We start from the raw sequence: 24,323 nt of genomic DNA on the forward strand, positions 1-24,323 counted from the left end.
GCCCAAGGGTGTTCAGCATAATTATTTGCTTGGTTGGTGAGTTTTGGGGGGTTTTTTGGTGAGTTTTTCTATCCCCAAGGATAGAAAACTTTATGTTGTCATATGCCAGGCCAGATTGATTTAGGTAAAAACAACGTTCTTCATTTAAAAATATACAGAGTCCTCCTTTTGCAGCAGTGAGTAAATTGAGGCCTCAGTGATTTTGGAGGAAAGAGAAATGCAAACCCAGCAATTGTTTGTTAAAGAAGGATTAGAAATGGCTAGGAGAGAGTGAGTGAGATTGATAGTGTGGTGGAGATAGCTGGGGAGAGGTAGAGGGTGGCATAAGAATGGGAATGAGAATAAGAGTGAGTATAAAAGTAAAGAATAGGACTTCATCAGGGTGAAAGTGTTGGAGTGTGTCCTGTCAGCAAAGATCATCTATCCACTTCAAGAGGGAGTCAAGAGTGGAGGACTGGGGATAGATATTCATGATGGAAAGGAAATGAGAGGTTTTAAGAGGTGAGCTAACAGCTTGTAACCTACATGGAAGAGGTTATGAAATGATGACAGAATAGAATGGGCCTGTGAGGCTGGAAGGAGATATTTTCCTTGGTCCAAGAACCATTTGCCTTGTGTGGGAAGAGACTGATAGGTGGAAACTTCAGTAGGAAAGTAAATAGGAGTGACCAATTAGAAGGAGAAAAACTGGCCATGAGGGATGGAAGTTGGAATGCTGGCTGCTTCTTTAGCTACCTTATCAGCATAAGCGTTGCCCTCAGCAATAGGATCTGATGCCTTTTGGTGGCCCTTGCAGTGTATGACTCCAGCTTCCTTTGGAAGTAAAGCGGCCTTGAGAAGGGTTTTTGTTAAAGAGGCGTTAATGTTGGAGGACCCTTGCATAGTGAGGAAACCTCTTTCAGCCCTAACAGCATGGAAACCTCTAACAGCATGGTGGTGCAGGATATGGAAGGCATATTTAGAGTCACTATAAATATTGACGCAAAATTCCTTTGCAAGAGTGAGGGCTCAAGTTAAGGCAATGAGTTCGGCTTGCTGAGAGGTAGTGGAGGGGGGCAGAGCAGTAGCCTCAATGATAGATGTGGAAGATACTCTAGCATAGCCTGCCTTTGCTGGTGAGTGGAGATTAGGCCTGGTGGAACTGCCGTCAATAAACCAAGTGTGATCAGGGTGAGGAACAGGAAAGAAGGAACTACAGGGAAATGGAGTGAATGTCAGATGGATCAGAGAGATACAGTCATGGGGGTGGGGGCCAGCCTAAAACAGTAAGGTCAAGTTGTATGAACAGAAAGCCTACAGGGCATGGTCCTGGCTCTTGTGTAAGAATTTTGACCACACAGCCCTGTACCTTGCCTGTGTGTAATGAAAAGGGCTGGGATGAGTTAGGGAAAGCCAGCGTGGAGGCAGCTTCTGGGGCTGTTTTTAAGGAACAGAAAGAGGAGTGGCAAAAGGATTTAGGATCTATGGGGTCAGCTAGGTTTGCTTTTGTGAGTTTACATAATGGTTTAGTCAGGATGGTAAAACTAGGTATCCAAAGGCGGAAGTACCTCACCATGCCTAGGAAGGAAAAGAGTTGTTGTTTTGTAGAAGGGGTTGGGGTTTGGGAGATTAGCCAGACACAATCAACAGGGAGAGCACATGTGTTTTCATGAGGAATTATGCCGAGATAGGTAACAGATGAGGAAGAAATTTGGGTTTGACTGAAGTAATGGGGGCTGTCCACGAAGCCTTGCAGCAGTACAGCCCAGGTAAGTTGCTGAGGCTGATGGGTGTCAGGGTCAGTCCAAGTGAAAGCAAAGAGAGGCTGGGATAAAAGGTGCAATGGAATAATAAAGAAAGCATGTTTGAGATCCAGAACAGAATAATGGGTTATGGAGGGGTTGTGGAAGGAGGCATTGAGGATAGGAGAGTATATGGTTTTGGCACCATGGAGTGGATAGGCAAGACAATTTGGTTGATAAGGCACAGATCCTGAACTAACCTATAAGGCTTGTCTGGTTTTTGGACAGGTAAAATGAGGGAATTGTAAGGAGAGTTTATAGGCTTTAAAAGGCCATGCAGTAACAGGCAAGTGCTTTAATCCTTTTAAAGCATGCTGTGGGATGGGATGTTGGCATTGAGTGGGGTAAGGGTGATTAGGTTTTAATGGGATGGTAAGGGGTGCATCATCCATTGCCAAGGAGGGAGTAGAGGTATCCTATACTTGTGGATTAAGGTGGGGAGATACAAGGAGAGGATGTGAAGGCTTTGAACTGGGACAAAAGGCAGCAATGAGGTGTGGCTATAGCCCAGGAATAGTCAGGGCAGCAGATAATTTAGTTAAAATGTCTCCACCTGATAAGGGAGCTGGGCAGGTGAGGATAACTAAAAAGGAGTGCATTGAATGTTGTCAAAGTTGGCACCAGAGTTGGGGAGTTTTAAGAGATTTAGAAGCCTGGCCGTCAATACCCACAACAGTTATGGAGGCAAGGGAAACAGGCCCTTGAAAAGAAGGTAATATGGAGTTGGTAGCCTCTGTATTGATTAAGAAGGGGATGGACTTACCCTCCACTGTAAGTTACCCAAAGCTATGAGTAACTTAGCTTTGAGTCACTATGTCACTATCTGAGGGGTCTTAGAACAGGCAATCTCCAGGCCTTGGCTCCTTGTCCAGGGCCTTAGAACTGATGACCCAGTACTTCAACAACTGGAACTGGGTCTATGACAACAGATCAGGATGAAAGCAAATGGAGTAAATAAAAGGGAGGCACATATTCCTATAGTGGCAAATGGAGCCAATGAGTGAACATTCTTCTGTTGTGTTCCCAAAATCCATCTATAAAAAGAGAAAGAGAGAGAGGAAGAGACAGAGAGACAAAGAGGGAGTCAGAGAGAGGAGAGACAGAGAGACAGAGACAAAGAGGGAGTCAGAGAGAGAAAGAGAGAGACAGAAAGTCAAAGAGAGAGAGAAAGATATACAGGTAAAGAAAAAACAGTGTACCCTATTGCTTTAAAAGCCAGGGTAAATTTAAAACCTATAATTGATCATTGAAGGTCTTCTCCAGGACCCTATAACACTCCAATACCAACTTGTCAGTGTAAACAAGGGTGTAGCCCGAAAACACTGAGACCACTGACAACCTGTAGCCTTCCTATCAAAAATCCTTTAACCCAGTAACCCGCGGATGGCTGAAATGCATTCAATCAGTAGCCTCTACTGCTTTGCTAACAGAAGAAAGCAGAAAAATGCTTTTAGAGGAAACCTCACTGTGAGCACACCTCACCAGTTCAGAACTATCCTAAGTAAGAAAAGCAGAAAGGTAGCTTACTAACTAAAAATCTTAAATTATGGGGCTATTCTGTTAGAAAAAGATGACTTAACATTAACCACTGAAAATTTCCTTAACCCAGTGGATTTCCTAACAGGGGATTTAAATCTTAATTACCATACAAAGGTCCGACCAGACCTAGGAGGAACTCCCTTCAGGACAGGAGGATAGATGATTCCTCCCAGGTGACTGAAAAAAAAACACACATGCACAATGGGTATTCAGTAATTGATAGGGAAACTCTTGTAGAAGCAGAGTTAGGAAAATTGCCTAATAATTGGTCTGCTCAAACATGCGAGCTGTTTGAACTCAGCCAAGCCTTAAAGTACTTACAGAATCAAAAAACTCTATCTCAATCCTGACTCAAAAGGTTACCTACACCCGCTCTGAAACAAATTTGCATAAGAACTGTTGTTTATGGGAATGCCTCTTGATGGGGCAGCTGGGTTGTTAGGAAATAGGAACCCAGCCCAGCTCTAGAACTCGCCCCTGAGCATAAAGGCAATGTTGGGCACACTGGTAAAGGGCCACTAGAATCCAGCAGCCCAGACCTCTTTCTTTGCAGTCAAGAAAGGCAGGAAAACAGGTGTAGGACTGCTACATCAGTGAGCATAACTAATCTGATAAGCAGAGGTCCATGGGTGGTTATGCACCCTGGAAAGGAATAAGCATTAGGCCCTTAGAGGATGCTCTCGGACTAATGCTCATTGGAAAATGACTAGGGGTGCTGGCATCCCTATGTTCTTTTTTCAGGTGGGAAATGTTCCCCACAAGGCAAAAATGCCCCTAATATGTATTCTGGAGAATTTGGCCCAGTCAGAGTGTATGTACCTTTTTCCCTCTCAGACTTGAAGCAAATTAAAATAGACCTAGGTAAATTCTCAGATAACCCTGATGGCTGTATTGATGTTTTACAAGGGTTAAGACAACCCTTTGATCTGACATGGAGATATATATATATAATGTTACTGCTAGATCAGACACTAACCCCAAATGAGAGAATTGCCACCATAACTGCAACCCCAGAGTTTGGCAATTGGTGCTGCAGACATTTGCTAACTTGTGTGCTAGAAGGACTAAGGAAAACTAGGAAGAAGACTATAAATTATTCAGTGATGTCCACTATAACACTGGGAAAGGAAGAAAATCCTACCGCCTTTCTGGAGAGACTCAGGAAGGTATTGAGGAATCACATCCTGTGTCACCTGACTCTATTGAAGGCCAGCTAATCTTAAAAGATAAGTTTATCACTCAGTCAGTTGCAGACATTAGAAAAAACTTCAAAAGGCCACCTTAGGCCTGGAGCAAAACTTAAAAACCCTAATGAACTTGGCAAACTCGGTTTTTTATAATAGAGATCAGGAGGAGCAGGTGGAATGGGACAAACGGGATAAAAAAAAAAAAAGGCCACGGCTTTAGTCAGGGCCCTCAGGCAAGCAGACTTTGGAGGCTCTGAAAAAGGGAAAGTCTGGGCAAATTGAATGCCTAATAGGGCTTGCTTCCAGTGCGGTCTACAAGGACACTTTTAAATGATTGTCTGAATAGAAATAAGCCACCCCTTTGTCCATGCCCCTTATGTCAAGGGAATCACTGGAAGACCCACTGCCCCAGGGGACCAAGGTCCTCTGAGTCAGAAGCCACTAACCAGATGATCCAGCAGCAGGACCGAGGGTGCCCAGGGCAAGCACCAGCCCATGCTATCACCATCACAGAGCCCTGGGTATGCTTGACCATTGAGGGCCAGGGGGTTAACTGTCTCTTGGACACTGGTGCAGCCTTCTCAGTCTTACTCTTCTGTCCCAGACAACTGTCCTCCAGATCTGTCACTATCTGAGGGGTCCTAGAACAGGCAGTCACTAAATACTTCTCCCAGACACTAAGTCGTGACTGGGGAAATTTACTTTTCTCTTATGCCTTTCTAATTTTGCCTGAAAGCCCCACTCCTTTGTTAGGGAGAGACATCCTAGCAAAAGCAGTGGCCATTATACACTAGAATTAAGAGAAGGAAAAGGGGTAAATATATACATAGAGTCTAAGTATGCTTACCTAGTCCTCCATGCCCATGCAGCAATATGGAGACAAAGGGAATTCCTAACTTCTGAGGGAACACCTATCAAACATCAGGAAGCCATTAGGAGATTAGTATTGGCTGTACAGAAACCTAAAGAGGTGGCAGTCTTACACTGCCGGGGTCATCAGAAAGGAAAGGAAAGGGAAACAGAAGGGAACTGCCAAGCTGATATTGAAGCCAAAAGAGCCACAAGGTGGGATCCTCCATTAGAAATGCTTATAGAAGGACCCCTAGTATAGGGTAATCCCCTCCAGGAAACCAAGCCCCAGTACTCAGCAGAAGAAATAGAATGGGGAACCTCACGAAAACATAGTTTCCTCCCCTCAGGATGGCTAGCCACCGAAGAAGGAAAAATACTTTTGCCTGCAGCTAACCAATGGAAATTACTTAAAATGCTTCATGAGACCTTTCACTTAGGCACTGATAGCACCCATCAGATGGCCAAATCATTATTTACTGGACCAGGCCTTTTCAAAACTATCAAGCAGATAGTCAGGGCCTGTGAAGTGTTCCCTGCCTTATCACCAAGCTCCTTCAGGAGAACAAATAGCAGGCCATTACCCAAGAGAAGACTGGCAACTAGATTTTACCCACATGCCCAAATCTCAGGGATTTCAGTATCTACTAGTCTGGGTAGATACTTTCACTGGTTGGGTGGACGCTTTTCCTTGTAGAACAGAAAAGACCCAAGAGGTAATGAAGGCACTAGTTCATGAAATAATTCCCAGATTCAGACTTCCCTGGGGCTTACAGAGTGACAATGGCCCTGCTTTCAAGGCTACAGTAACCCAGGGAGTATCCCAGGCATTAGGCATACAATATCACTTACACTATGACTGGAGGCCACGATCCTCAGGAAAAGTTGAGAAAATGAATGAAACCTAATGCTAAATGATGAGTTAATGGGTGCAGCACACCAGCATGGCACATGTATACATATGTAACTAACCTGCACATTATGCACGTGTACCCTAAAACTTAAAGTATAATAATAATAAAATTTTAAAAAATAAAAATAAAACATAAAAAATATAAAAAAAAAACAAACAGAAAAAAAAGAAAACGAATGAAACACTCGAATGACATCTAAAAACACTAACCCAAGAAACCCACCTTGCATGGCCTGCTGTGTTGCCTATAGCCTTACTAAGAATCCGAAACTTTCCCCAGAAAGCAGGACTTAGCCCATACGAGATGCTGTATGGACAGCCTTTCCTAACCAATGACCTTGTGCTTTACCGAGAGACTGCCAACTTAGTTGCAGACATCACCTCCTTAGCCAAATACCAACAAGTTCTTAAAACACTACAGGGAACCTGTCCCCGAGAGGAGGGAAAGGAATTATTCCACCCCGGTGACATGGTATTAGTCAAGTCCCTTCCTTCTAATTCCCCATCCCTAGACACATCCTGGGATGGACACTACCCAGTCATTTTATCTACCCCAACCGCAGTTAAAGTGGTTGGAGTGGAGTCTTGGATACATCACACTTGAGTCAAACCCTGGATACTGCCAAAGGAACCTGAAAATCCAGGAGACAATGCTAGCTATTCCTGTGAACCTCTAGAGGATCTGCGCCTGCTCTTCAAGCAACAACCGTGAGGAAAGTAACTAGAATCATAGATCCCCATGACCCTCCCTTGTCATATTTTTCTTTTTACTGTTCTCTTACCCTCTTTCACACTCACTGCACCTCCTCTATGCCACTGTACTACCAGTAGTTCCCCTTACCAAGAGCTTCTATGGAGAATGCGGCTTCCCGGAAATATTGATGCCCCATTGTATAGGAGTTTTTCTAAAGGAAACCCCACTTTCACCACCCACACCCATATGCCCCTGCACTTCAGGCCATACATTTCAATCCGTGTATCTTTAACCTCCTTTTTAAGTTTGTCTCTTCCAGAATCGAAGCTGTAAAACTACAAATGGTTCTTCAAATGGAGCCCCAGATACAGTCCATGACTAAGATCTACTGCAGACCCCTGGACCAGCCTGCTAGCCCATGCTCCAATGTTGATGACATCAAAGGCACCCCTCCTGAGGAACTCTCAACTGCACGACCCCTACTACACCCAAATTCAGCAGGAAGCAGAGCAGTCGTCAGCCAACCTCCCCAACAGCACTTGGGTTTTCCTGTTGAGAGGGGGACTGAGAGACAGGACTAGCTGGACTTCCTAGGCCAACTAAGAATTCCTAAGCCTAGCTGGAGAAGGTGATCGCACCCACCTTTAAGCACTGGGCTTGTAACTCAGCTCACACCTGACCAATCAGGTAGTAAAGAGGGCTCACTAAAATACAAATTAGACTAAAAGCAGGAGGTAAAGAAATAGTCAAATCATCTATCATCTGAGAGCACAGGGGGAGCAAAAATGATTTGGATATAAACCCCAGGTATTCGAGCCAGGAGTGGGCAACCCCCTTTGGGTCCCCTCCCTTTGTATGGGAGCTCTGTTTTCACTCTATTAAATCTTGCAACTGCAAAATAAAAAATTTTAAAAAGTGCACCGAAAATATGTAAAATATCTTATATCAATAAAAAATAAAATAAAATAAAAACTTTTGGAAAGCAAAATTATGGCTAGATAAGAGGAAAAAGTACTAGTATTTGATACCAAGGATCCCCAACCCCTGGGCCACAGACTGGTACTGGTATGTGGCCTGTTAGGAACCAGACCACACAGCAGGAGGTGAGCAGCAGGTGAGTGAGCAGCCCCCTGTCAGATCAGTGGGGTCATGAGATTCTCGTAGGAGTGTGAACCCTATAGTGAACTGTGCATGCAAGAGATCTAGGTTGCATGCTGCTTGTAAGAATCTAACTGATGATCTAAGGTGAAACCGTTTCACCCCGAAACCATTCCCCCTCCCCCGCCCATTTTTGTCTTCCACCAGACTGGTCCCTGGTGCCAACAAGGTTGGAGACCACTGTTCTATAGCACTGTAGGAAGACTATAGTTAACAATAACGCGTTATAAAGTTTCAAGTAACTAAAAGGAGGGTATTGAATGTTCCCTACACTAAGAAATGACAAATGTTTGAGATTATTGATATGCTAATATCCCTGATCTGATCACTATATATTATATGTATCAAAACATCACTATGTGGCCGGGCACGGTGGCTCACGCCTATAAACCCAGCACTTTGGGAGGCCAAGGCAGGCGGATCACTTGAGGTCAGGAGTTCAAGGCCAGCCTAGGCAACTTTGTGAAAATCTCTGCTGAAAACACAAAAGTTAGCCAGGTGTGGTGGTGTGTGCCTGTAGTCCCAGCCACTTGGGAGAATGAGGCAGGAGAATCGCTTGAACCTGGGAGGCAGAGGTTGCTGTGAGCTGAGATTGCACCACTGCACTCCAGCCTGGGTAACAGAGGGAGACTCTGTCTCAAAAAAAAAAAAAAAGAAGAATATTCTCCAACTCCATCCAGGTTGCTGCTAATGCCATTATTTTGTTCCTTTTTATGCCTAAGTAGTATTCCATGGTGTGTGTGTGTGGGTATATATATATATATTACATTTTCTTTATCCACTCATTGCTTGATGGGCATTTAGACTGGTTCCATATTTTTGCAATTGCGAATTGTGCCACTATAAACATGCGTGTGCAAATGCCTTTTTCATATAATGACTTATTTTCCTCTGGGTAGATACCCAGGAGTGGGATTGCTGGATAGAATGGTAGATCTACTTTTCATTCTTTAAGTAATCTCCATACTGATTTCCATAGTGGTTGAACTAGTTTACATTCCTACCAGCCATATAAAAGTGATCCCTTTTCACCACTTCTATGCCAACATCTGTGTTTTTAAATTATGGCCATTCTTGCAAAAGTAAAATAGTATCTCCTTGTGGTTTAGATTTGCATTCCCCTAATAATTAGTGATGTTGAGCATTTTCTCATATGTTTGTTGGCCATTTGTATATCTTCTTATGAATTGTCTGTTCATGTCCTTTACCCACTTTTTAATGAAATTATGTGATTTTTTTCTTGCTGATTTACAGAACAAACACAATACAAGTGTTTTTTCTTGCTAATTTGTTTGAATTCCTTGTAGATTCTGGATATTAGTCCATTGTCAGATACATAGTTTGCAAATATTTTCTCCCACTCTGTGGGTTGTCTGTTTGCTCTGCTGATTATTTCTTTTGCTATGCAGAAGCTTTTCAGTTTAATTAGGTCCCATCTATTTATCTTCCTTTTTATTGCATTTGCTTTTGTGTTCTTGGTCATGAACTTTTTGCCTAAACCAATGTCTAGAAGAGTTTTTCCACTGTTATTTTCTAGAATTGTTATGGTTTCAGGTCTTAGAGTTAAGAATTTGACCCATTTTGAGTTGATTTTTGTATAAAGTGAGAGACGAGGATCCAGCTTCATTTTTCTACATGTGGCTTGCCAATTATCCCTGCACTATTTGTGGAATAGGGTGTCCTTTCCCCACTTTATGTTTTTGTTTGCTTTGTCAGAGATCAGTTGGCTGTAAATATTTGGCTTTGTTTCTGGGTTCTCTATTCTGTTCCATTGGAACAGAACACACGCCTATTTTAATACCAGTACCATGCTTTATTGGTAACTATAGCTGGGCGCTTGTCTCCCTTTTCTTTTTTGCAAAACCACCACAGCTATCATTGCTTGCTCTCAGTGGTGGCTTTCTCTCCAGAGGTGGCTTCCGCATCTACAGACTATATAAAGACAAACAACACAGATTAAAAGCACAATCATTGAAATCACAGAGCCTCCAAGTGTCTTGATCCATTTTAGCAGGTTAATAGCTGCTAATCTGTCTGTAGCTCCTTCAAGCACTTCAGTTCCTGGCATTAGTGTCAGATGTATCTGAGAGGCTTGAAATATTTGTTCCTTTAGCTTTGCAATATCCAAAGATAAATTTCTAGTATGACCTTCTAAATATCTCTTAACTTTTTCCCACTCATGCTCTGTTTCATTACACAGATGAGGAGTAATGCAAAAATCAGAGGTATTTCAATCACATTGTAACTGCATTCTATATTCTAAACTAACTATATGATCTCCTAGCCACATTACAGTTTGTTGGAGATCATTAATTTGATCAGCTAGTTTCTGGTCTATATTATTTTGGTAATTCCACAGCAGAGTAGAATTTTTCTGCCAATTATTTACATAGTCTGCTGTTTGTACTGTGGAATGCAAAGCAACTCCAGCTACTGCAGCAGTAGCTGTGACAGCAATCAATCCCATGATAATGAAAATTAAAGTAGCAATGAAATGCCGTGAGTGCCTCAAAATCTTTTGAAGAATTTCAGTAATAATATGCACAGAAGGAGAGGCTTCCCAGGGATGGGAAAGCTTCTCAGGTATCCATACTCCTTCTTGGGCTCTTACCACTAAAATAGAATGATCAGTGTTATATAAGGAAGAATTCACACAAGAAGACAATCTACATTATTGACAAGTCACATGATGATTAAAGAGATCAAGTTTTAAATCACCCACTACAAACAGGAAAGGTGATGGACACAACTCTGTATCCAGACTGAATCATTGTGAGCCAATTCTAACATGTAATTAGGATTATATTGGGTCGGCTTAGTATATTTCCCTTTCCAAATCTTTATCATTTTTTAGTGCTGTTAATATTTTCCATAATTCCTTATGTTTTGCCCCTAAAGCAGGTCATATCATTTGGGGCTGAGGTACCACTATACCACCATATGCCCAAATAATAGGATCTCTTGCTGTAGTTCTTATAGTGTCCACCATCTGATTATTTTGTTTAGATGCAGGGTGACCATTACTTACAGATTGAGAGGTGAGCCTCATAAATGCCCCTTTAGGGGACCAATCAATAATGACTTCATATGAATCATTAGGCAACACCTCTGCTTTCCATGTGACACAATCTTCCCAAGCAAATGCCTTCATTTTTTCTGACCATGTCCAGTCCTCTTTACAGATAGGTTTTTGAGGGTGGTAAACTTCAGTTACAGAAGCATAATCATGGTGATAAATACTAAGACCAGAAAGCATATGTAATTGTGCTATGGAGATGTTACGTTCAGGCACTATTGCCAGCCAAGATTGATGACTGGGAGGTGAACACCCATTAGCTTTTCCTAAGCAAATAGGTAAATGCTTAAATCCCAATGAGACGTTCATAATTGTTCCTTCCTCTTGGGGGTGAGATGGGCTTCTATCATCAGTAGAACCAGGCATCCAAAAACTATCATTAGTGTATACCTCCATTGGTCTTCTCCTTTGTCTCTGAGATGTTCATTTGTACCATCACTCATATCAGGAGCTCTGGCTCTTCCCAGAGTCCTCTCTTCCTGGTGTGGCTCATGATAGATCTTCAGATGTTTGGTGGGCACCCACACAGGTGCCTGATTGTTACCTGGAGAGACACAAGCAAATCCTTCCCCATATAATTATCCGCCTTTTGATTAAATTTAGTTAAAGGGCCAGGGAAGTTAGTATGTGCTCTCATATGAGTGCATAGAAAGGGGAATGCCTTTGTTGTACTGCTTGCTGTAAAGAATGAAATAAAACATTAAGTTGGTCTTTAGTCACATTTTGAATTAAGGCACGTTCAATATTTTGTGTGGCTTGCACTACATAGGCTGAATCAGAAACAATGTTTACAGGCTATTTAAAAGTTTTTAACACTGTTATCACAGCCATAAGTTCAGCCCTTTGAGCAGAAGCAAAGTCAGTTTGAAAAACTTGTTGTTGAGGTCCCACAAATGAGGCCTTTCCATTACTAGATCCATCAGTAAAAACAGTAATGGCCCTTTCAATAGGGGTTTTTTGAGTAATGGAAGGCAATATCCATGATGTTAATTTATGAAATTGGAATATTTTGGATTTAGGATAATGATTATCAAGAACACCAGTAAAACCTGCCATATTAATTTGCCATTCCTGGGAATTAATATAAGCCTGCTGAATTTGTTGTTTGTCTAATGGAACTATAATTTGATTTGGATTATATCCCATTAACTTCGTTGTGCGCAGCCTTGCTTGTCCTACTAGTACAGCAATTGAAGTACAGAGTGAGCATTTTAGTTGTATTGTGAGGTAGAAAAAGCCACTCAACCAAATCATTCTGTTGAACAATAACACCTGTTGGTGAATGTTTAGTAGGAAAAACTAAAAACTGTAATGGCTGCATAGGGTTAATTAGAGTCACCTGTGCCTATTGAATTTTTTCTTCAATTAATTGAAGTTCTTCTAATGCCTCTTTGGACAGGGACCATTTGCTGTTAAGATCAGGATCACCTCGTAAGGTAAAGAGGTGAGACATAGCATAAGTAGGAATGCCTAAAGTGGGATGAATCCAATTAATGTCTTCTAATAATTTTTGAAAATCATTTAGAGTTTTTAAATTATCTCTTCTAATTTGAACTTTTTGAGGCTTAATAGTACTTTATTCTACTTTCATTCCTAAATATTGAAAGGGAGTAGAAGTTTGGATTTTATCGGGGGCTGTGATTAACCCTGCTGCAGTCACAGCCTTTTCTAACTGTTTGTAACATAGCATTAACTCCTCTCTAGTTTCAGCTGCACATAAAATATTATCCATGTAATGTATGATATAACATTTTTAAAATTGTTCTCTAACTGGCTTAATAGCTTTTCCAACATAAGTTTGACAAATAGTCGGGCTATTTAACATGCCTTGTGGCAGTACTTTCCAACGGTATCTGTCCACTGGTTCCTTGTTATTTATGGCAGGAACAGTAAAATCAAATTTTTCATAATCTTGGGCAGCTAAAGGAATGGTAAAGAAGTGATCTTTTAAATCTGTCACTATGAGAGGCCAGTATTTTGGGATCATTGTTGGAGAAGGCAGCCCTGGTTGCAGTGCACCCATGGGTTGAATTACAGCATTGACAGTCCTCAAATCTATTAACATTCTCCATTCCCCTGATTTTTTCTTAATAACAAACACAGGAGAATTCCAAGGGGAGAGAGCAGGCTCTATGTGTCCCTTTTGCAATTGTTCCTGTATCAATTCTTTTAAAGCCTCCAGTTTTTCCTGTTTCAGTGGCCATTGCTCCACCCCAACCAGTTTGGCAGTTAACCAAACAAGAGGAATGGGATCCGGAGGCTCAGCAATGGCCACCCCTAAAAATGATACCCTAATCCAGTTGTATCTGTTTGCCCTTTTAGTTCTAAAGGTTCTGTTTGGCCATTTTCATTTTTTCCCAGTCCCTTCCCTGGGAGATATCCCATTTTTCTCATCATTTGGTTACTGTTATTACTATACTGATCCATAGGAATAGATATTTCAGCACCCCATTGTTGTAATAAGTTTCTACCCCATAGATTGACAGGAATAGGTGTAATAATAGGTTGAATTGTCCCTTCTTGGCCATCTGGCCCCTGGCATGGCAAAATTAAAGAACTTTGAAAAACTTCTGAGGCAGCCCCTACTCCAACAATACCAATGGATGCCTTTTGTTTTGGTCAGTGTTGGGGCCATTGATTTAAACCAATAATAGAAACATCAGCTCCAGTATGTACTAGCCCCTCAAAATCTTTTCCTTGAATGGTTACTGTACAAATAGGTCTTTTGTCAGACACTTGATTAACCCAATATATAGCTTTTCCTGCTGGGTTAGTACTACCAAAGCCTCCTGTTCCTTTTACTGTACTACTTCCTAGCTTTGTATAAGGTAACAGTAACAACTGAGCAATTCTTTCCCCTGGGGAAGCAGACCATGGAATTGAGGAACTAATAACTAACTGAATCTCTCAGGTATAATCAGAATCAATTATTCCTGTATGTACAGTGACACTTCTTAAATTTAAACTATACCTTCCAAGCAATAGACCAACTGTTCCTGAGGGTAAAGGGCCCCTAACTCCCATGAGAACCTTCTTTGGTGGCTCCCCAGGAAGTAAGGAAATGGGAACTGTGCTACAAAGATCTACGCAGTACTGCCTGCTGTGGTGGGATACAATTGTTGTACTTTTGTAAGGGCACTGGCTGTGCCAGATATGCCTCAGTTTGTTGAGGGGCCCGAGGTGGGCCCCTCTTCCCGTTTCCCAAAAGAGGTTGCCCATCTTTGCTAAATTTAGGATGACACTGATTTGCCCAGTGATTGCCTTTCTTACACCAGGCGCATACACTGGAACTTTTCTGTTGATTGATAGTAATAGTTTTTGCCTTTTGATTTCCTTTTCTACATTCCTTTTTTTGTGTGTCCAAATTGCCCACAGTTAAAACAAGAGCCTGAGAAATGGGGCATATTTTTTCCCACCTTTAATCCAGCCATAGCTTGAGCTAAAAGAGTAGCCTTATGTAAATTACCCGCAATGCCATCACAAGCCTTAATATATTCAGCCAAATGAGGCTTCCCTTGCATAGGTCTAATGGCAGCTTGACACTCTGCATTAGCATTATCATATGCAAGAAGTTGTATTACCATGTCTTGAGCTGTTTTATCAGTTACAGCTTTACGCACAGCCTCTTGGAGCTGAGCAATAAAGTCAGTATATGGTTCTTTAGGTCCTTGTCGGACAGAACATCCCGATGGCAACATCCTCCATTACTGCTTAATTGTCTAATCATCCCCAATTAGGGCCCAACTCCATTAACCATTCAAAGGAAACAGGCACAGGTGGCTGTGTTTGTGTGTTTTCTCTTGCCTGAGTTTGAGCTTCATCAGCCCACCAGGTTTTAAACTGCAGGTACTGAGATGGAGTGAGAACAGACTTTGTTAAAGTATCCCAGTCATATGGTATTAATCTATTATCAAGAGCCACATTTTTTAGAAAAGTTTGTACAAAAGGAGAATTTGGCCCATATTGACTAATGGCTTGCTTGAATTCCTTTAACAACTTAAAAGGAAACGTGGTCCAATTAGTTATATTCTGTCCTGTGGTCCAATTAGTTATATTCTGTCCTCCTTGCTGGATTATAGTAATGGGAAATTGCCATGCATCTAGGTCTCTTTCAGCTCTAACCTTCTGAATAGAATTTTGTATAGCATCACCAATTCCTCTAGGTTTTAATGTTGCAGCTACCAGAGCGGTAAGTTTTGCAGCTAATTCATTTTCTCGACCATTAGGGGGAGAGGAAGGAAGTGGCCATTCACTTAATTCAGCAGGTGGAACCAACGGGCTACTAAAATATATCTGTTTTAGTTTCCCTTTCTTTAATTTCCTCTGGTTGCTGTTCCTCACATTCAGAATCTGAAGTTAATTTTTTACACTCGTTTGCCTCTTCCTTATCTGAATCTGCCTCATCGTTTGTTTGAAATGGCTCAAGACCTGCCTTTATCAATGCCCACACTGACCAAAAAGAAACTGGAATTTTGGCTCCTTCTTTATGCACCTTTTTTAGATCTCTGCCAATTCTTTCCCATTCATCTAACTCCATTGGCCCTTGTTCTAGGAACCACAGGCAAAACTGCTCCACTGTACTAAAGAGTGTTAATAAATTCTGAGTACTTTCACTCCCCCTCTCCATAATAAATGCCTTAGAAAGTTTAAATAGGGCCGGGCGCGGTGGCTCACGCCTGTAATCCCAGCACTTTGGGAGGCCGAGGTGGGCGGATCACGAGGTCAGGAGATCGAGACCACGGTGAAACCCCATCTCTACTAAAAATACAAAAAATTAGCCGGGCGCAGAGGCGGGCGCCTGTAGTCCCAGCTACTTGGGAGGCTGAGGCAGGAGAATGGCATGAACCCGGGAGGCGGAGCTTGCAGTGAGCCGAGATTTCACCACTGCACTCCAGCCTGGGCAACAGAGCGAGACTCCGTCTCAAAAAAAAAAAAAAAAAAAAGAAAGTTTAAATAAGCAGAATGTTTACTTTCATTTTGTCCCATTGTTACCTTGGTTCTTCAGAGTGCCCAGCTTACCCACCAAGCTTCTTTCAGCCATCCTCGGGTGTCCTTTGATGATGTGTCCTTCACTTCCATATACTCTAGCATTTCTTTACCATGGTCTTCATAGCCCCACGTTGGGTGCCTGAAATTTTGGGGTGATCAGGCCCAACACCAGGCCGTCAGGGCTACAAAGTCCGGTGGGGTGAAAGGAATGAGAAAAGACAAGTTAAAAGTGCATAAAGTGGGTCAGAGGGCCAACACTAGATTGGAGGCTGCGAAGACCCCGAGCTCTGGGAGCCCACACTATTTATTGGAGACCAAACAAAGAAGCAGATAGTGAGGACGTGCAGATGTGGGGGTAAAGAGGTGAGGGCATGAGGACGTGGGGGTAGAAAGGTAGTGGTGCATTAAGCGTAGCTGTGATGGTTTAGCATTTTCTTTGATGCATATAGAATATGCTCTGCTGCTTGAGATAATGGAGGACATGTTTACAAGTAAGAAGCAAGGAACCAACAAGTCTGTGCACATTCCAGAGGCTACGAGGGGGTTTATGCCCTGAGCCCCGGATTCCATACAAGCCACAAGGGGTTTTATGCCCTGGGCTTAGATTTTGGCATGTCAGGGCAGCCTTCCACCCTTTGGCATAGAGCTTGGTGTTCCAAAGGCCACGAAGGGTTTTAGACCCTGGACCCCGGACATCTTCCAAGACTCTTTTACAGTATGACAGACAAGCTAGTCCTGCCTCAGCTCTTCTACCAACATTGTAGTATAGTTTGAAGTCTGGTAATGTGATGCCTCCAGATTTCTTCTTTTTGTTTAGTCTTGCTTTGGCTATGAAGGCTCATTTTTGGTTCCATATGAATTTTAATATTTGTTTTAGTTCTGTGAAGAATGATGATGGTATTTTGATGGGAATTGCATTGAATTTGTAGATTGCTTTTGGTGGTATGCTCATTTTCACAATATTGTTTCTACCCATTTGTGAGCATAGGATATGTTTCCATTTGTTTGTATCATCTATGATTTCTTTCAGCAGTTTTTTGTAGTTTTCCTTGTAGAGATCTTCCACCTCCTTGGTTAGGTATATTCCTAAGTATTTAATTTTGTTGCAGCTGTTGTAAAAGGGGTTGAGTTCTTGATTTGATTATTAGTTTGGTTGTTGGTGTTGTATAGCAGTACTCCTGATTTGTGTACATTGTTTTTGTATCCTGAAACTTTACTGAATTCATTTATCACATCTAGGAGCTTTCTGGATGGGTCTTTAGGGTCTTCTAGGTATACAATTATGTCATCATATCATGTCATTACATCAGTGAATAGTGACAGTTTGACTTTCTCTTTTGCAATTTGGATGTCCTTTATTTCTTTCTCTTGTCTGATTTCTCTGGCTAGGACTTCCAGTACAATATTGAGTAGCAGTGGTGAAAGTAAGAATCTTTTCTTGTTCCAGTTCTCAGAGGGAATGCTTTCAACTTTTCCCCATTCACTATAATGCCAGCTGTGTGTTTGTCATAGATGGCTTTTATTACTTAGAGTTATGTCCCTTCTATGCTGACTTTGCTGGTGGCTTTCATCATAAAGTGATGCTGGATTTTGGCAAATGCTTTTTCTGCATCCATTGAGATGATCATATAATTTCTGTTCTTAATTCTGCTTACGTGATGTGTTACATTCATTGACTTGTGTATGTTAAACCATCCATGCATTCCTGGCATGAAACCCACTTGATCATGGTGTATTATCTTTTTGATATGCTGTTGGGTTCAGTTAGCTAGTATTTTGTTGAGGATTTTCACATCTATGTTCACCAGGGATATTGGTCTGTAGTTTTCTTGTTTTATTATGTCCTTTTCTTGTTTTGCTATTAGGGTGATACTGGCTTCATAGAATGACTTAGGGAGGATTCCCTCTTTCTCTATCTTATGGAATAATTTCAGTAAGATTGGTACCAATTCTTCTTTGAATGCCTGATAGAATTCAGCTGTGTGACCATCTGATCCTGGGCTTTGTTTTGTTGGCAATTTTTTAATTACCATTTCAATCTCGCTACTTGTTATTGGTTTGTTCAGAGTTTCTATTTCTTCCTGATTTAATCTAGTAGGGTTGTGTATTCCCAGGAATTTATCCATCTCCTCTAGATTTTCTAGTTTGTGTGCATAAAGGTGTTCATAGTAGCCTTGAATGATCTTTTGTATTTCTATGGTATCAGTTGTAATATCTTCTGTTTCATTTCTAATTGAGCTTATTTGGATCTTCTCTCTGTTCTTGGTTAATCTCACTAATGGTCTATCAATTTTGTTTATCTTTTCAAAGAACCATCTTTTTCTTTCATTTATCTTTTGTATTGTTTTTTGTTTGTTCGTTTCAATTTCATTTAGTTCTGTTCTGACTTTTGTTATTTATTTTCTTCTGCTGGTTTTGGGTTTGGTTTGTTCTTGTTTCTCTAGTTCCTTGAGGTGTGATCTTAGGTTGTCTATTTGTGTTCTTTCAGACTTTTTGATGTAGGCATTTAATGCTATGAACTTTCCTCTTAGCACCACTTTTGCTGTATCCCAGAGGTTTTAACATGTTCTGTCACTATTATCATTCAGTTCAAAGAATTTTTTAATTTCCATTTTTATTTCATTTTTGATCCAAAGATCATTCAGGAGCAGATTATTTAGTTTCCACATATTTGTATAGTCTTGAGGGTTCCTTTTAGAGTTAATTTCCAATTTTATTCCACTGTAGTCTGAGAGAGTACTTGATATAATTTTGATTTTCTTAAATTTATTGAGATTTGTTTTGTGGCCAATTAAATGGCCTATCTTGGAGAATGTTCCATGTGCTGATGAAAAAAATGTATATTCTGAATTGTTAGGTAGAATAGTCTGTAAATATCCGTTAAGTCCATTTGTTCTAGGGTATAGTTTAAGTTCATTGCACTCCAGCGTGGGTGAAAAGAGCAAAACTCCATCTCAAAAAAAAAAGACTCACTACTAAGATGGTCAATATCTCAAGCTCAGGCTTGGTCACACCTATAACATGCTATCACAAGTACGTGTTAAAGGGCTATGCAGATGAGGGATGCATTAAATTTTGACCATAGGAGGCCTCATTAACCAAATTATATTAAATTATTATGTTAAATTAGTGGGCCTCATTAACCAAATTATATTTAAATATTATATTAAAAAGTTCAGAGACATTTTTCTTTTTAAAAAGCCACACATCTAGTGTATGTGTTGTGTGAACATAAAGATTATTCTGTTTAGCACAAGGTACTTCTGCATGCAGGTGTAGATGTTCCTAGGGTCAATTATTCAAGCGACCTTAGCTACATAGGAGAAATAAATTTTATCTCTCTCTGGGCTTTTTGGAAGAATTCACATATACTTCTGTGGATACCCGAAAACTGAAGAAGAATATGGTTTTATCTTGTCACCTAGCTTATCTAGTTTACTGTCACTATACATTTCTTTTCCTATGTTTGTCTCCTATTTAGTAAAGACTTCCAGCCTTTTCAGCCTGGCCTCAGCTTGGCTACTGGGCATTAATCCCTGAGCCACTCATTTTTGTTTTTTCCTTCCTTCCTTTCTTTTTTTTTTTTTTTTTTTCCAGAGACAAGGTCTTGCTCTCTCACTTATGCTCGAGCACAGTGGCACATTCATAGCTTACTGCAGCCTTGAATTCCTGGACTCCAGCAATCCTCCCACCTCAGCCTCCTGTAACTAGGACTGCAGGTGCTCGCCACCATGCATGGCTAATCCCAGAGCCATTTGTCCCAGGGTGTTAGAGAGGGGGCTGCTTGCTGCTCCTAGGCCACCTTCTCCCACCTCTGACAACTTTGGAGGGGTTGTTTTTAATTAGATTTAGGAAGGTAATCTCATCACTCTCCATGAGATTTTCATAAGGGGAGGGAGGAGTTCCAAGAATCCTTTTTTCCTCTGACCCATCCTTCCTCAGCTCTGTACTCAATGGGTGGTAGGGACGAGGGAAAAAGACTGATGTTATAGCTCAAAGTTGTTGACTGCCTAGAGGCCTAGAAATGTGTTAGTAATGAATCTGGGGTAGGCCTGAGTATGTGGAGTGTATGTGTACCGGTGTGTGGGGGTGTATAAGGAGGTAGGGGTGGGAGGAGCATGGAACATAGTTCTGGGCAGTTGCACAAGTAGAAGGAAATCCTAGTTCTACTTTTTGATGATTTAACATTTATTGAATGACACATACGTAGGGCAAAGATTGGGAGAGTTTATACTCTAACGCAATGGCTGGATGAACTCTCAATCTTTGCCCTACATATGGTGGCTTAGTTTTTTCAAGAGCAAGTCTACATTCTCTACTCTGCCCATGGGAATTAGATTGTCCTCTGATAAGTCACAAAATAAACTTCTTTATCACTTTGTAAAAGAACTGTGTCTCCATTGCTATTTCTACCACCCACCCCTTGCCTCTGATTTGCAGCTGACCTTTATGAATGTATTTTCCAAACTCAGCCAGGGCTGTAGTATTGGACTTCTCAGAGCTAAAAGTCACTGTTGGAATCTGGATGGCACCTGTCAGAGTCAAATGGTCAGAGATGAAAGATTGAAAATGAATTAATCATTTTTTTTTCTACAGTCCTCTGTGCACAAGAAGTTCTTTTGCCTTCATTATCGTATTGCAGAGGGCAAAACACTAATGTGAGGTAGGCACTACTGTTTCCCCTAATTCGAAGATAAGGGAAAAAGCTTGAGTCCAGGAGTTCAAGAGCAGCCTGGGCAAAATAGTGAGACCCTATCTCTACAAAAATAATAATAAATTTAAAAATAATAAATACATAAAATAAAAAGTATCTTTTTAAAAAATTTTAAAGTTTGGTAGAGATTAAGCTATTTTTTACTAAAAGTTCATATATATATATATTTATGACCTTGGACTAGATTTGTTAAGATTTTTTAAGAAAGAAAACATCACTAATTATAAAAGAATATAATAATAAATTCAACTATATTATTAAGACTTCAACCCATCAAAAGGCCATTAAAAAAGTAAAAACACAAGACACAAATGAAGAGAAATATTTATAATTTAAATAAAACTGACAAAATTTTAGACTCCACAATATATAGAAACCCTTAAAATTCAATAAGAAGACAGCTCTAAACAAAAATGGGCAATAGATATGAACAGTCATTTTAGCAGAGAAACATGAATGGCAAATAAGCATATTTAAAGATGTTTAGGCCAGGCATGGTGGTTCAGCCTGTCATCTCAGCACTTTGGGAGACCAAGGCAGGAGGATCATTTGAGGCCAGGAGTTCAAGACCAGTCTGGGCAACATAGAGAGACACTGTCTCTATAAAAAAAACTTCTAAAAATTAGCTGAAGGTGTTGGTGTGCACTTGCAGTCTTAGCTGCTCAGAAGGCTGAGGCAAGAGGATTCTTTGAGCTCAGGAGTTGGAGGCTGCAGTGAGCTATACTTGTGCCACTGAACTCCAGCCTGGGTGACAGAGCAAGACCCTATGATAAATAAATAAATAAATAAATAAATAAATAAAGCTTAAACTCTTTAACAAACTAGGGAGTACCAAATAATACCACAAGGAGATATTTTCCAGGCACTAAATGGGCAAAATGAAGATATCGGAAATGCCAATGCCAAGAGCTAGTGAGAAAGTGAAGCAACAGGAACTTATATACTATGCACTACCTTGCTGATTAGTATAAATTGTTCCAATCACTTTGGAAAATAATTCAGCCTTCTCTTGTAAAATAGAACATACAGTACAACACAGCATTTTCACTCCTAGATATATATTCCAGAGAATCTCTTTTACCTGTGGCCCAGAGACATGTACAGTAATGTCAATAGACTGTAGCAAGATATAACAGCATGCATAAATCCCACAAACAGTGTTGGGTAAAAAGAGAAAATTGCAGAAGACTACACACAACATGATGTCATTTTTATAAGATATACACACACACACTATACATATATGTATATCATACATATGTTGTAGAACTATTTAAAACACACAACATGGTCATACAATTACCTTGGGCAGGGAGTTGGAAAATAAAGGCAATAGAACACATGCACCTTCAGTGCTATTGATAATTTTCCATGATTGGCTAGATCTGGGAACAGTGTGGGAATTAGACAGATTGCAAGAATTGGAGCAGTGACAGGAGAAAAAATGCAGTTTGACCAGTTAGGTCTAAACTCCAAATCACGGGTGTTCATGTTATTATTTACTTTACATACTTGTTGTACATACTCTTAATTATCAAATATTATGTGATAAGATAATTTAAAGAATATTTAAGGACCAGGAAGTGTTTATGACATAATGCTAAAGGAAAAAAAGCAGAACATAGAACTTTGGATGCAGTATATGCATCTGTTTCATTTTAAAACAGGGACATCCTTCATTTGTGGGTATTTGTGTGCAGAGAAAAAAGATTGGATAACATCAAAATATTATGAGTGAACGTCTCTGGATATTGGGATAGCATGTGATTTTTTTCTTTATACTTTTCTTAATGTTCCAAATATTTCACAAGGGCATAAATATACATGAATTTTACAATCATAAAAATTGTGCTGGGTGTGGTGGCTCGTTCCTGTAATACTAGCACTTTGGGAGGCTTAAATGGGAGGGTTGCTTGAGTCCAGGAGTTCAAGAGCAGCCTGGACAAAATAGTGAAACCCTATCTCTACAAAAATAATAATAATTTTAAAAAATAATAAATACATAAAATAAAAAGTCTCTTTTAAAAAAATTTTAAAGTTAGGTAGAGATTAAGCTACTTTTTACTAAAAATTATGTCAATGTTCATGTTTAAATTTCAACTCTATTTTTAACATTCTAAATCTTAAACTAGGTGGTGAATCCAGAAATGTTCATTATGTTATTTTTTATATCTTTATAATATGTGAAGTATTTCATGATACTGTTTTAAAGTTGCTATTAAAAAGTAACTAGGCAGGGTGTGGTGGCTCACGCCTGTAATCCCAGCACTTTGGGAGGTCGAGGTGGGCAGATCACCTGAGGTCGGGAGTTCGAGACCAGCCTGACCAACATGGAGAAACCCCATCTCTACTAAAAATACAAAATTAGCCAGGCGTGGTGGTGCATGCCTGTAATCCCAGCTACTCAGGAGGCTGAGGCCAGAGAATTGCTTGAAACTGGGAGGTGGAGGTTGCAGTGAGCCGAGATCGCCCCATTGCACTCCAGCCTGGGCACCGAGAGAGAAAAAAAAAACAAAAGAAAAGAAAAGAAAAGTAACTACATGGCTGAAGTTTTTTTTAAAGCAAATCTTAAATGAAATGTAAACACCAGGACTGTGAATCTGTAGCTTTGGTCACAGGTAGCAATATGGCCTTACTGGTTGTATAGCACTTACTGAATTTTTCTTGAGAATTCTAAAATTTGAGAGTGATGCCAGATAAAATTGCATCAAGAAATCTGAAAGGAACGATTTCTTCTGGCTTCAATAAATCTAATTTTATATTTCTGTGACATAAGACAGGTTTTCTTTTTTCCAGAATAATCTTCTACTCTGAATAACCATAAAATTTCACTTGTGGAATACATCGAAATTATTTATACATCAAAATTCTCTTAAATATTTTATAGTAATCTTTCTAAATATCCTTCAGTCTTACTGTACTTGTCTAGAGTTGCAAAAATGTAGTGTTAACATTAATATTAAAAGCACTTTCAAGGAAATTTCTAAACAGGAGCCAACCCTCTGAGCTGGTATTTCAAAGCAGTATCTATAAACAGAGCAATTTGTTCCAATTTCAGATGAAATCAAGCTGGGAACCTAGAGAGCTCCCCCGCCCCAAGATCTAGGGAATTGTAGTCAGGTCCTAAGCTTCGGAAAAAACGAGCAGCAGAGTATGGTCTGATAAGCTTTGTGCATTTTATTTTGCTTTTCCTCCTTTATTTGATTTGTTGTCATACAGGAAAGGATTTATGGGTGAGAGATCAAGTGCGGACCAGACATGACTCTAGCCTGGAGCCCGACCTCACCTCTGCTCTGCAGGATCTGCTGGCCTCAGCACGAAAAACCACAACCCTCGAAAGGCCTTAAGGGTCCTGGGCGGGGTCATTCTGTCAATTGGTTGTTCCGCTGTCCTAGCGAAGCGATGATTGGTCAGATCTGGATA

The 24,323-nt window shown here is 40.5% G+C and overlaps 1 long non-coding RNA gene across 1 annotated transcript in view; it reads right to left on the reverse strand.

Annotated features, from left to right (window-relative positions):
• LOC129528577 (uncharacterized) overlaps nt 1-12,108 on the reverse strand; it is a 33,776-nt gene extending 21,668 nt beyond the window's left edge. Inside the window, exon 1 of the long non-coding RNA XR_008673860.2 lies at nt 11,588-12,108. This is a non-coding gene — a long non-coding RNA (uncharacterized lncRNA). The remainder of the gene's footprint in view (nt 1-11,587) is intronic.
• Between the last annotated feature and the right edge of the window lie 12,215 nt (nt 12,109-24,323).

Source organism: Gorilla gorilla, chromosome 1, assembly GCF_029281585.2.
Source record: "Gorilla gorilla gorilla isolate KB3781 chromosome 1, NHGRI_mGorGor1-v2.1_pri, whole genome shotgun sequence".
NCBI classification, from domain to species: Eukaryota; Metazoa; Chordata; class Mammalia; order Primates; family Hominidae; genus Gorilla; species Gorilla gorilla.